The sequence below is a fragment of the Balaenoptera musculus genome, chromosome 8, assembly GCF_009873245.2.
Source record: "Balaenoptera musculus isolate JJ_BM4_2016_0621 chromosome 8, mBalMus1.pri.v3, whole genome shotgun sequence".
Taxonomy (NCBI): domain Eukaryota; kingdom Metazoa; phylum Chordata; class Mammalia; order Artiodactyla; family Balaenopteridae; genus Balaenoptera; species Balaenoptera musculus.
The window spans coordinates 48,375,885-48,388,540 of record NC_045792.1 but is presented as its reverse complement, the minus strand read 5'-3'; the positions used below and the strand labels follow the sequence as shown (position 1 = coordinate 48,388,540).

Here is a 12,656-nt window from a genome sequence, read left to right as displayed (position 1 = left end):
TCGATCTGTCTCAAAGGAAATTGAGTGTCCCCACCCCACTCCCAGATCTTCTTGGACATGAATTCCTTCTGAGGTTGCTATCCAAAATTTCCAGACCAGAAACATTCCTTCCAAAGTTAGCTCTTAGAAAGTAGAGTTCTTAAATCTTAGGAGGAAAATCTTATTCGAGTTTCTTTTTGTCTGCCAAAACAATTAACATTTGCCATGGCTAATTTAAATGGCTCTCTGAGACAAAATCAGAAACTCAGTTGTGTGGTGGAGGAGAGGGAAGGGAAGAAAAAGAAAAGGTAAGAGAGAGTTGCCCGAATGCTAATATTGGCCCAAATGTGACCCCAAGGGACCATAACTCCTAACTTTCCTAGGACAATCATGACTTCATGTAAATTTAACTCTATACTGAGATGATCTGTTAAATGGATGACTAAATGTGATGATATACATATATTTTGTAAGACCTTGCAATTAATTTATAAATAAGGGTAAAAATTCTTTGTCAAACCATGCGTACCAGTTTTGAATTCAGAACAGTACTGTCCCCATATGCTAAGTGTCAATTTTAGTTTGGCTCCCAAACAACGGCTAAGGACTACTGCTGCCTTACCCACCCAGGATACCCAAATGACCTCGAGGCCCATTAGGTGAAAGGCACCAGGGTGAGACTTGAAACACAGGGCCCTGTTTAATCTTCACAACAACACTATGCTCTAAGTACTGATTTTGGTGATGATTGCACAACTCTGTGAATGTACTAAAAAACTACTGAATTGTATCTACAGTTAAAATGGGTGAATTGTGTGATGTGTGCATTATATCTCAATAAAGCTATTTTAAAAGTCAGCATTATAGGGCTTCCCTGGTGGTGCAGTGGTTAAGAATCCGCCTGTCAATGCAGGGGACAGGGGTTCCAGCCCTGGTCTGGAAAGATCCCACATGCGGCGGAGCAACTAAGCCCGTGCACCACAACTACTGAGCCGGCGCTCTAGAGCCACGAGCCACAACTACTGAGCCCGTGAGCCACAACTACTGAAGCCTGTGCACTTAGAGCCCGCGCTCTGCAACGAGAAGCCTCTGCAATGAGAAGCCCACGCACCGCAATGAAGAGTAGCCCCAGCTCACCACAACTAGAGAAAGCCTGCGTGCAGCAACAAAGACCCAACACAGCCAAAAATAAATAAAATAAATAATTTTTTTAAAAAATTTAAAAGGCAGCGTTATATAAAATAGTAAATCTTAAGAAAGCTCATTATGTACACACACACCCCACTCACTCCTACTGCCCTGTACCTGTAACCATTCTGTTATCTTATATCCTTCCAAATTCAAATATATTTTCTTATCCCCACTTCTTTCACAAAGTATGCACTCTTCTACACCAGCGTTCTTCTTTTCTTCTTTTTTTTGGATCATCCTTCTTTCACTTAAAAGATCCTTGGAGATCCTTGCATATCAGTACTTAGAGAAACCCTCATTCTTGTTTGTAGTTTAATAGCTTTCCGTTTTGTGAACATACCGATTTAATTAACTGGTTTCCCACTGATGCACACTTAAGGTTGTTTCCAATCATTTGCTATTAGCAACAATGATACAATGCTTGTGCTTTCTTTTCAACTTGGTTTTATCAGGTAACATTCTGCTCCTGGACTGTCAGGAGACAGCACCAATAGCAGGAACCACTTCAGAGTTAGTTGGAACATGGTCTGCATCTAACCTCCTCTGCTAACTAGCTACTAACTACATGCCTCTAGGAAACTTACTTGTATTTTCCAAGCCTTAATTTCCTGACTTCATAGAAGTGGGCAAAATTCCACCTACTTTATCAGTTTGCTTTTAGGGCTCAATAAGATAAGACTGGCTCCCACTGGCCAAACTTGGGACAATTTTTGTATCAAAAAGCATAAATATTGGGGGAGGGGAGGCAGAAGGTTGGTAATGGATTATAACACATTGGGGGGAAAAGAATCCAGGAATCCAAGTGATACTAAAAAATAAAATAAAAATAAAAAAATAAAAGAGGAGGGGAGCTGAAAGCTAATCTATCAGAAAAATGCCAGGAAACAAATACAGAAAAAATTCACTGCCTAAATTTTTTTTAATAAAATAAATTTTATTTATTTTATTTAAAAAAAAAAAGAAAAATGTCAGACTCTGACAAGTACAGGTTTCTGGTAACTGACTATACTGTTGAACTGAATGAATAAGCATTTTCAGAACACTGATGGAAAACTGATGAATTCATAAAAGTTCTAACAAAAGATCAAGATGAAAAAAAAAATTAATTACATGGGACTGAGTGAACTGATGAAGATGATTATAATTTTTGTGACTTTCTGTTTGAATAAAAAAAAAAAAATCCCACAAGGACTCAGAGGCAAAGAACATACAAATCAATTTTCACTGCAAAGTAAAGGAGCTGTTACAGTGGAGGATTACTGGGCTGAGTGTCCATATTATGACATAGCATGAGTGTGTTTCGTGTTTGGTAATTGCAATCATTGTTGTTTTTGTTGTGGTCATCCATGTACAATGCTTGGTGTCAGTCTATTTATCTCTTGTAAAAATAAAATACAGTGTGCGTGTGTGAAAAAAAAAAAAGAAAAAAGAAAAATGTCAGGAAACAGATACAGAACGGAAGAGCGAATTAGAAAATCATCCTTTAATAGATGTTAATTAACCTAGGCCAGGATTATCAATAGATGTTTAAACCACAGAATGAAAGTTTTTGAGGAACAGGATATCCAAACAATCTCAAAGTATCACCCCACAGACAATTTCATTAATTACAAAGAGAAAAGGGTTCCTTTACAATGCAGATATCAGGCAATGTCACCTCATCCAAAATACAAGCCTCACGTCACCACTGACATGACAAACTGACAGAATGTGTCACCTAATGTGATGTAAGGGGAGGGATGCAGCATCGCCTCCAGGGAATTCTTACCATGAATGTTTAATCTGAGTCTAAGAATGAGAAAACAATCAGACAAATCCAATCTACAGTCTACAAAGCAGCTTAGATCAAAATGTCAATATTTTGAAAGACAAAAAAGGCAGGGAGACTTTGCTACATTAAAAGAAACTAAAGAGACACGACTACATTGTGTAAGTAATCCTTACTAGATCCTGGGTCCCCCTCCCCCCAAAAGGTTATAAACAACATTGGAACAACTGGGGAAATCTGAAAAATATTATTGTTTCAATATAATGATATTGTGGTTACAGGGGAGAATGTCCTTGTTCTTTAGACATACATGCTCCCGTGCTTAGAGGTAAAGTGTTGTGGTGTCTGCAACTCACTTTCAAATGGTTTAGAAAAAAAAAAAGTGTGTGTGTGAGTATGTGTGCGTGTGTGTGTGTGTGTGTGTGCACGTGCATGCGCAGAATGGTAAAGCAAACAAATCTAGATGAAGGGTGTAAGAGTGTTCACTGTAATACTTTTGCAATTTTTCTATATGTTTGAAAATTTTCAAAATAAGTTGGGGAAAAAAATAAAACCAAACATGTAAACCACCTGACACCCAGTAGGTGCTATGATTGTTCCCATCATGGCTTCAACTAACTCAATAGATCTACAAAAAGCTCCTCCCCCGTGCCCATGGGTAAAATAAACCAAATCAAAGTAAACACCACCAGCCAGCCAGTCCTGCCTTCAGAATGCTTACACTTTTGATCAGATGGCAAGGCAAAAACAGGAAGCAGCTGGAGATGAAGTAAGGTTTTGGTTCCAGAAAATCTACCTGGGGCCTACGACTGCAAATTTTTTTAAGTTAGGTAACTTTAAAAAACAAAACAGAACCAGTTACTTAACGTCACTAAGAATTGTTTCCTCATTTACATGGAAAAGTGGAGCTAAAATCTACCACCCAGGTTGAGAGAATAAGACAGCATACATAGTATACCTTTGTAAAGCATATAATATTGAAGACTCTCATTAAAAGATATTAGTCTCCTAGAATAAAAGCAGAGAAGGAAAGCTCCTGGATGGTTCCACCTTTGTTTCCCTATCAGAACACCCAGCAGAAGAATTTGCTTATGCTCACAAATATTGGATGAAGATGTAATAATAAGACATTATGAGACAGAATGCCTAAAGAAAGTCTTTTGGGCAACAGATGCCACTGGACTTAGAGGAAAGATTAATATGAGCTGGCCCAGCCAGAGACAGCAACACCTTAACAAAAGCACGTATTTATGTGCACATAAATTTGCCAAAGCCCTATTACACACATTATCTCATCTGAGCCTCACAATAATCCCCATTTTGGAGATGAATAAACTGAGGCTTGAAAAGACAAATTACCCACCTAGCACACAACTCAAATTTGTGTTTGCTCAACCCAGTCACAGAAGAACGAAAATAACTGGCTAAAAGAATGGAAATAATTCACAGCTCAGCGATCCCAGGGTCTCTGTTGGGACAGTGAGTCACTGATGGCCACTCCTAAACTCAGACCTTTTCTACAAAAAAATGCCAAAAATCTGCCTTGGGATTGCTTCTATGGATATTCAGAAAGATGAAAAATCAGGCCTTTTAACCACATGCTTCAGGCATTAAAACAGTGGAGCTTAAATTCCCCTTTCTTGTGTGGTTATGTGACGGAGATGGAGAGGAAGTGAGCAGAAGAGGTTATTTTCACTTCAAGGTTGATGGTGTCCGCATTTTAGTGAAGTTAACCTTAACTCAAAAATAAAATTTTTCTGCAGAATTTTCTGGGGGAAAACTCTTGGCTGCTTTACTATTTCAGATCACTTTTTAAACATCCTGCTGTGTTGCAGACTGGGAAATATATTTTATTTCTCTCTTCCAGAGGTTTCCATGTTATTTACATATCAACCTTTACTACAGCCATCACAAAAACCAGCAGGAACTCTCAATTCCATTTTTCCCCACTTTCTGTCCACCCATCACAACTTCCTTCCCTTAGTAAGAGAGGGTAGCCCAAGTGGCTAATGGACTTGACAAACGGCAGTGTCAAAGACTGCGATAAGAATTTTTTTTAATACTTATTTTATTTATTTTGGCTGCACCCGTCTTCGTGACAGCATGCGGGATCTAGTTCCCCGACCAGGGATCGAACCTGGGCCCCCTGCATTGGGATCTCAGAGTCCTACCCACTGAATTTAAATCAGGGGGCAATTAAAGGGAAACTGTCCGTGCCCTTTGACCCAGCATTTCTACCCCAGAAATGAATCCTACAGAAATATTCCCACAAGTTCATTACAAAAGGATGCATGCTCAAATGCTCACTGCAGCAGTGTCCAACAGCCACTGAAAAGGGCAAGTTTGAGGAACATGCAAATACATGGGGCAAATGCCTGAAATATATTAAGTAAAAGAGCAAGCAGAATACGTATTATAATAATATCATTAGCATATGTGTGGGACAAAATGACAGCCATCCACATCAAAATCGCAACAGTTGACTATGGGGGGTGGAATCAAGGGAATTTTCCCTTTGTACAGTAGTTCGTTGTATATTTCTGTAATGAATTTTGCTTAATCTTACGTTATGTCTAGAATCAAAAAACTAATTTAAGATATATATTTATGTGCTCTTTCATGGCCTTTCCTCTTTGCAGTCAAACGCTCTACTCCTGAGTTATAGCCCCGCTTATCTTTGTTCTTCACTTTGGAAGCAGCTAGCATTCTACCTGCATTACTACCTCTAGAAATAAAGAGTGCTGGCTGTAGAAGTTTGCACTCTTAGGGAATGACAGAATCATGGTTAGAAAGGACGGAAAAGATCACCTACAATATCTGCCAACAAATGGTATTCCAGCCCATAGGCTAATTAAATATGTGCAGTGATCAAGAAAATCACTATCTTTTGAAGCAGGCCTTGATGTCTTCTAGCTTTGCTGTGATATTCCTAAACATGACATTCAGGAACGGGCAACTGACCTGGACACCAATATCCACAATGTGGCAGGCTAAGCAGACAGAATCATTATCACATCCAAGAAAACTAACATTATTACACTGTCATCTCCTATGCAGCTCCCATTCAAATTTCCCCAACTGTCCCCACAATGTCCTTTATAGCTTTTTTTTTTTTAAGTCCAGGATCCGATCAAGGGTTGCATGTGGCATTTGGTTGTCACAGCACTTTAGTCTCTTTTAATCTAGATTAGTCCCCCATTCATTTTGTTTTCTTTTGTTTTGTTTCTCTTTCATGACATTGACATTTTCGAAGATCGCAGGCCAGCTGTTTTGCAGTATGTCCCACAATCTGGACTTGCCTGATTATTTCCTCATGATTAGATTTAGGTTAAACATTTCTGGCAAGAATTCTACCTTGGCGATGTTGTGTACTTCCCATTGCATCAAGTTGTCTAGTTACACTGAGTTATCTTTTTCTTCATTGTGTCACTGTGGGTACCAAGAAAGCATCAGCCAATAAATAAAATATGTACAATAATAAATAACGTCAAAAACAGCTTCAATGATCACCAGCTATTCCAGGCACAGTGCCAGACATTTCAAAATGTATTATCTCATTTAAACCTCACGACAATCACGCAAAGAAAGAGGTTCAAAGAGGTTAAGTCACTTGCCCAAGGACACACATGTAGTGATAGAAAAATGCACACATGCACATGTGAACTCACTCACACTCACACACACACACACACACACACACACACACACACACAAACAAATGATCTCTGGGGTTCATGGTCTCCCTGAGGATCTTCCAGGGACAAGTTAAGAAGCCCTACCTTAAACTAATCTTGGGGAGTCCCACCTAGCTTTCAAGGGTTGAATTCCTGTGAAGAATAAACTGAAAATAAATTATCTGTGGTCCACACAAAATTCTTCCACACTTGGAAATATTTGGAGATGGGCCACCTTTCCACCATGGCCAAGAAAATAGGGCAACGGTTCCATAAATTATTTTAACATTCTGGTATTTGTTTGTCTTGTTTTTTACTATTCTGCAACAAAATAAAAAATATAAAGTAGAGAATTTTTCACAAAGCTAAATATATTTTTAATTTTAAAATTATGCTCTTTCTACAACTTTTGATATAAAATGTCCTTTATTTCATGAGATAGAGCGAAGGAGGACATATTTTTTAAATATCTTTACTACAGAAAAATAACTATTGGCAACAACTCACCCAATTTTATCTTATTTTTTGTATTTTTACTTATCTATAAAATTCAAAAATATGAAACCCATTGATCTAGGGAATTCTATACAATCAAAATTATTTTTGAGAAACTAACTGGAATAAATGAAGTTCGGCCCAAAAAGAAACCAGATCTGAAATATTTCTGAAGTTTCCCTTTAAGTCATCCAAAAAACATTTCAAAAGCTTGGGTGTCCTCATTTTAATGCATTTGTTAAAACCATTTTATATTTGCATTACTCATTGCCATCTTCCAATATGTTGATATTTCCTGCTTTTGAATGGGCCCTTATGACTTAGATTAGTTTATTCATTCTACAAACATTCAGAGAGTCCCCAATTTGTGCAAGGCACTCTATTAGGTGCCTGGGAACCCAGACTGGTGAGTTTTTTCTTGCCTCCGTGTCTCAGGTCAAAGGTCACCAACAACTTTGTGAACACTGTTCCTCCCCCACCAAGGAAGCATGAAAGTCCCCCTTGGGGCTGTGCTCTCCTAGCACTGCCTACAAACCTCTCTGTGTGTGATTATACGTTTATGTTCGGCTCCCTCACCTGAGCAATTTTTCCAAAGCAAATACTATCTTATTCAATGCTGTATTCCTAGCACAGTGCACGTATACCTGGTGATCAGTATAAATTAGTGGAATAAATATATCTTATGGTGAGGAAACTAAAGCTCACCAAAAAAATACGACGTGTCCAAAATCATACAGCTAATAAATAAGTAGTGCTCAGTCTTAGAAAGCCTCACCAGAGCTCTCTTCCATTCCACCATGCTGCATCCTACACACAGGGTGAGTGAAAGATCTTAGATGTCTTCCTGGAACCTCAAACTCAATATGACCAAAAGTCCCTCCTCCTTGAAAAAACAAACAAAAATCTGGTCCCCAGCTAATGTTACCTTTCTCTTGTAAGCGGCATCTCCAGTGTCTCAAGGAAAAACTCAAATCATCTCGACTCCCTCTTTTCCCTATACCCACATCCAATCAGTCTTATCACTTATAATCTTCAAACCTAGTGTCTCTCCAATCTCTTCCCTTCTCTCCTAGCCCCTGCCACCACCCTAGATCCAAGCCACCACCATCCCACACGTAGACTACAAAAATGACGTGCTACCTCATCTCACATTCACTTTGGCTAATTCTCTCCAGTCTCTTTCCCACTTAACAGCCACCATGATGGTTTTAACATCATTCTACCTGCATATGTAATTCTCCTAGCTAATTAAAGCCGTTCACTTAAGATAAAGACCAAATTCACCTGTGGCTCAGAAAACTGCCCACTATCTAGACTCTGTCCACCTCTCCAGCCTCATTCGTCTTCATTCTGGTCTCTCTCCCTTGCTCTGCCCCCATATACTAACCTTTTAAATCCTCATATTTATCGCTTTCCTTTGTACTTTGAACATGCAGTTGCCCTTTGTCCCCATTCTCAGCACCTCCCACTGCCGTCCTAAATTACTTACACTCACTGTCCAAGTCTCTTGAAATGTCACTTCCTACAGGAAGCCTTCCCTGATTCTCCCAGACAAGGGAAGCACACCACGTTAGGCATTTCTATCCCACCTTGCAGTACATCCCACTTTGGCAGGAGCATTCATCACACCTGCAATTACTTCTCCAATGATTATCTCCCTTATTAGAACATAAGCTCCATGACGGCAGTGGAAGCGTCTCTTTTCACTGAGGTATCCAGTCCTTAGAATATAGTAGCTGCTCACCATATCTGCTGACAGAAGAACAGGCTGAGGCCATAACATCAGGCCAAGTAAAACAAGGGGAAAGGATTCTTATCCCTTTGCAAAGGATTTAAACTAAGGGAGAGGACTTCCCTGGTGGCGCAGTGGTTGAGAATCCGCCTGCCAATGCAGGGGACACAGGTTCAAGCCCTAGTCCGGGAAGATCCCACATACCGCATAGTAACTAAGCCCATGCACCACAACTACTGAACCTGCACTCTAGAGCCTGCGTGCCACAACTACTGAAGCCTGCGTGCCACAACTACTGAAGCCTGCGTGCCTAGAGCCCGTGCGCCACAAGAGAAGCCACTGCAATGAGAACACGTGCACCGCCACGAAGAGTAGCCCCCGCTCACCGCAACTAGAGAAAGTCCGCGTGCAGCAACGAAGACCCAATGCAGCCAAAAATAAATAAATAAATAAATGTTTAAATAAAATAAAATAAACTTAAGGGAGAAAGAAATGCATAGTTCTTCAAGGTCACAGAGATAGCAGTGATAGGACCAAAACTAACCTTCCATTCTGCTCATTTCTCCTCCCTAAAACACTAAAAAGCCTGGGTAGGAGAGGGCACAGCTTAGAAGAAGGGATGAAAAGATGGTGAGTGAGAGGTCCACGATGACAGCTTCTGAATCTGCCTGTCACACTAGTTGCCTCCAGATGGGCAGCAGTTAGACTTTTCATGCCTAGAGAAGCACTGTCTTACACAAACATAACCACTACCACATCCTTCTCCTTAATAGGAAGTTTATAAAATAACAAACTTCTTTCATCCACAAAGGAGAAGAAATAACAGGAGGAAAAGCTGTTGCTGCTCCAAGCACCTTAAGAAAAAAAAAAAAAAAACCCAAATGGCTAGTTTGGCCACCTGGGCCTTCTCCTCAGCAATCAACAGGGAAGGGAGGGGAAAAGACAGTCTTCCCACCACATACTAAAGCAGGGAAAGGAAAAAAAAAAGTATTAAATGAGGCAGAAGCCATTCAAAGTCTACTTATTCTTTGGGAATTATGAGAACATTTTGCATAGAGCATTTAAAAACCTCGCTAATGCATCGGCAGCTCTTAATACAGGTACCAAGGAAAGGAAAAGTGGCATGAGCTCAACTGCAACAATTCACTGTCCACGTGCTGCTGAGGCCAAACTATGTCTGTCACAGAAGCCACAAACCAGGCCAAGGGGTCAGGTTCGTTGCTGTTCATCCTGCCAAGCACCAACTGCAAGAAAAAGAAAAGGCAAAGCCTCTTCAATGAGGACTCTGTAGAATAACTATTAGCACAGTCTCATTCACCCTGGAGTTTCTGGGTGAAGTAGGGAAGGGATGAGAGGGTATTCAGAGACTGGAAAGTGACTTAGAGAAAGAGTTGTCATCTACTGGTGATAAGGGGGAGATTTTGAAACACAGAGGAAAAATGAGAATTGCAAATGGAGAGGCAGGGAAAGAAACTGGAAGAACTTCAAGAGACACAGAGGGGTGGGGAAAGGAAGGTACAGCGGGAGGGATGCTCAGCAAAGCAGACAGTAAGCAACAGAAAAACAGAGAGAGAAGCAAAGCCAGGCAGTCCATCTTTTCCCAAATCCCAAAGCTGCTCATTGCATCCCAATAAATCACTCTACCACAAAGCCCATACAATGGACTGTCCTTTGCATTCAGTAACAAGCAGCATTTAACGAAGCATCGCCCAGCTGCAACTTTGGAGACCTAAGGGTCTGAATTAAAAATGAACAAAATTGGTTCAGCAACAGAAGACAACCAGTAATGACTTTCCCCCAATGCCTGCCTTGGCTATGAAAGGTTTAGCATTTTGAAGTTCAGCATAAAACACTCTGGCATTTCTCCTTTTGACATTCCAAGAGGGGGTGTGGTTGACCCCAGGTCCATTCATTTCCAAGGTTGTAGATCTTTCAGCTAAGACTGGCCCCATCTGTTCTGGAGTCAGCCAGCTGTTTATTTCAAAATAACATATTTATTGTACTAATCATCCTACTAACTCTTACAAGAAGAGAGCCAATATCATACGGGTCAAAATGCTCTCTGTCTTGTTAAACGTGCCAGTTTGTTTAAAAACCAAAACCAAAAAGCAAAAAAAACCTTTACTATCCTCCTCGGTTTCCACCTCCAGGATCACTCTTCCACGCGTACCTTTCAGTAATGGCAAATGAAGGTTAATGGCGCTTCTAACTTTTCCTTTCCCTAATGCTTTAAAATGAACCGGAGTGTCCCTAATGATCCCTTCTCCAAACCGTTATTTGTGCCTGGTGACTGTGCCTCAGGAAACGTCAGCTCATTATGGTACCATTGTCAGTGGCAAGGAGCCTATTGCAATGTAATTTAAAACACTCATACAAGCACAAATCTGTCGGCTCCACTTCCAAACAATCCTGAAATCCTGCAGTTGGGAGAAGAAAAACACTTAACAAAAATGCTGCATGTAGAAGCCCAAGAGAACCTTCCCCAGACACGTGAAATGTTTCTGACAGGCACGGAGTGCACCATTAAAGGACACTGTCACCTCAAATCAGCAGAAAAGGCGAGACAAACGACGTAGACACACACACACACACATAAAATAAAGCCCCACAAAACTTAACCTACTCAGAAGCACGCTCATCTTAAAAATGAATAGTGTGTGCTCGCCCAAGTGACATGAAATGTTCCAAAGTAGTGCGACCACATTAAATCACTGTCTCCATTTCTCCCCACGCATCACCCCTTCCCACTCAAATCTCAGCACTCGGGCCGTGTGTGACAGGACTGCAGTCCCCCAACCTCTGCCTTCCTCTGATTTTCCAAGAGCACTTCCCAACGTCCTCCCCAGCCCAGCCCCCTCTCCCAGCCTCCAAAAAGGTTGAGGGGAGTTGCGACTAGGGAACTGGCAGGCATCGGTCCTCCGGCGGGGGAAGGTTGCTGGAGTTGTTCTTTGCAGTGACCCAAATTGCACAGAGCTTTTCGCTTAGCAGCGTTTGCGAGCACCTCCCCAGTCCTCCCGCCCCCACCTTCCCAAAAGAAAGCCTTGAGAACTAAGCGGGAGGAATAACTTGGTAAGAACCATTTGGATAAATCACTTCAACTCACCTGGTTTGGGATTTTTCTCCCCACCCCAGGCATAAACAGAAAGGATGTGCGAATGAGTCACGCACGCAAGGGAAGGTGTTGCGATGTCCTAAGTCCAAGGGCTGGAGTCAGTCCCTGCCCTGGTGCTGCTGCTACTCTTAGCTCAGCTGGAGCGAGCGGCAATCGCAAGCCTAGCAGCAGCAGGGGGGTGGATAGACCTTAGCACAATGAATGCAGTGGGGTTTTTGCAATGACATCATCCCTCTGTCCAAAAGGCCCCAATAGCCATGCTCAGGTGCGGTGCATTCTAGGAATTGTAGTCTCCTCAAGGCCCGGCGGGGACACCGAGGCTATTGCCGGAACTACAATGCCCAAAATGCGCCAAGGTCGGACGCGCCCAGAGCGGGCAAAGGGAGCGAAGGGGAGTCGGCCGCCATGTTAGGAGTGCCAGGACGTTTCAGCGGAGCCGGCTGAGGTTTTAGGGAACGCGGGAGCCGAGTGGTGGTGCAGAGGGGACGGTGAGGAGGAGGACAAGCCGGTCGGAGAGCCTGGGTTCCGAACCTGGGCACCGGGGGATGGAGGCGGCATCTGGGGACTGAGTAGGACGCGTCCGGCTGGTGGCGGCATGAGAGACCGAGTGGGCCTTGACCTCACGGTCTTGCAGGGGTTGCGGAGGCCCTCTACTCCTCTTGCTCCATTTTATAACTAAGGGATTGAGGGAGTCAGTTTACTCCT

General features: G+C 41.9%; 1 protein-coding gene across 5 annotated transcripts in view; it reads right to left on the bottom strand.

Annotated features, from left to right (window-relative positions):
* The window catches only part of RAB30 (RAB30, member RAS oncogene family), a 78,621-nt gene extending 66,453 nt beyond the window's left edge, over positions 1-12,168 (bottom strand). For 2 of the 5 annotated variants that reach the window (XM_036861685.1, XM_036861687.1), the window contains exon 1: positions 11,943-12,138. The gene's annotated coding sequence lies outside the window, so the exon portion shown is untranslated. Of the gene's footprint in view, positions 1-11,942 lie in introns of all 5 variants that reach the window. The other 3 variants (XM_036861689.1, XM_036861684.1, XM_036861688.1) reach the window with 3 other exon arrangements.
* Positions 12,169-12,656: the final 488 nt, after the last annotated feature.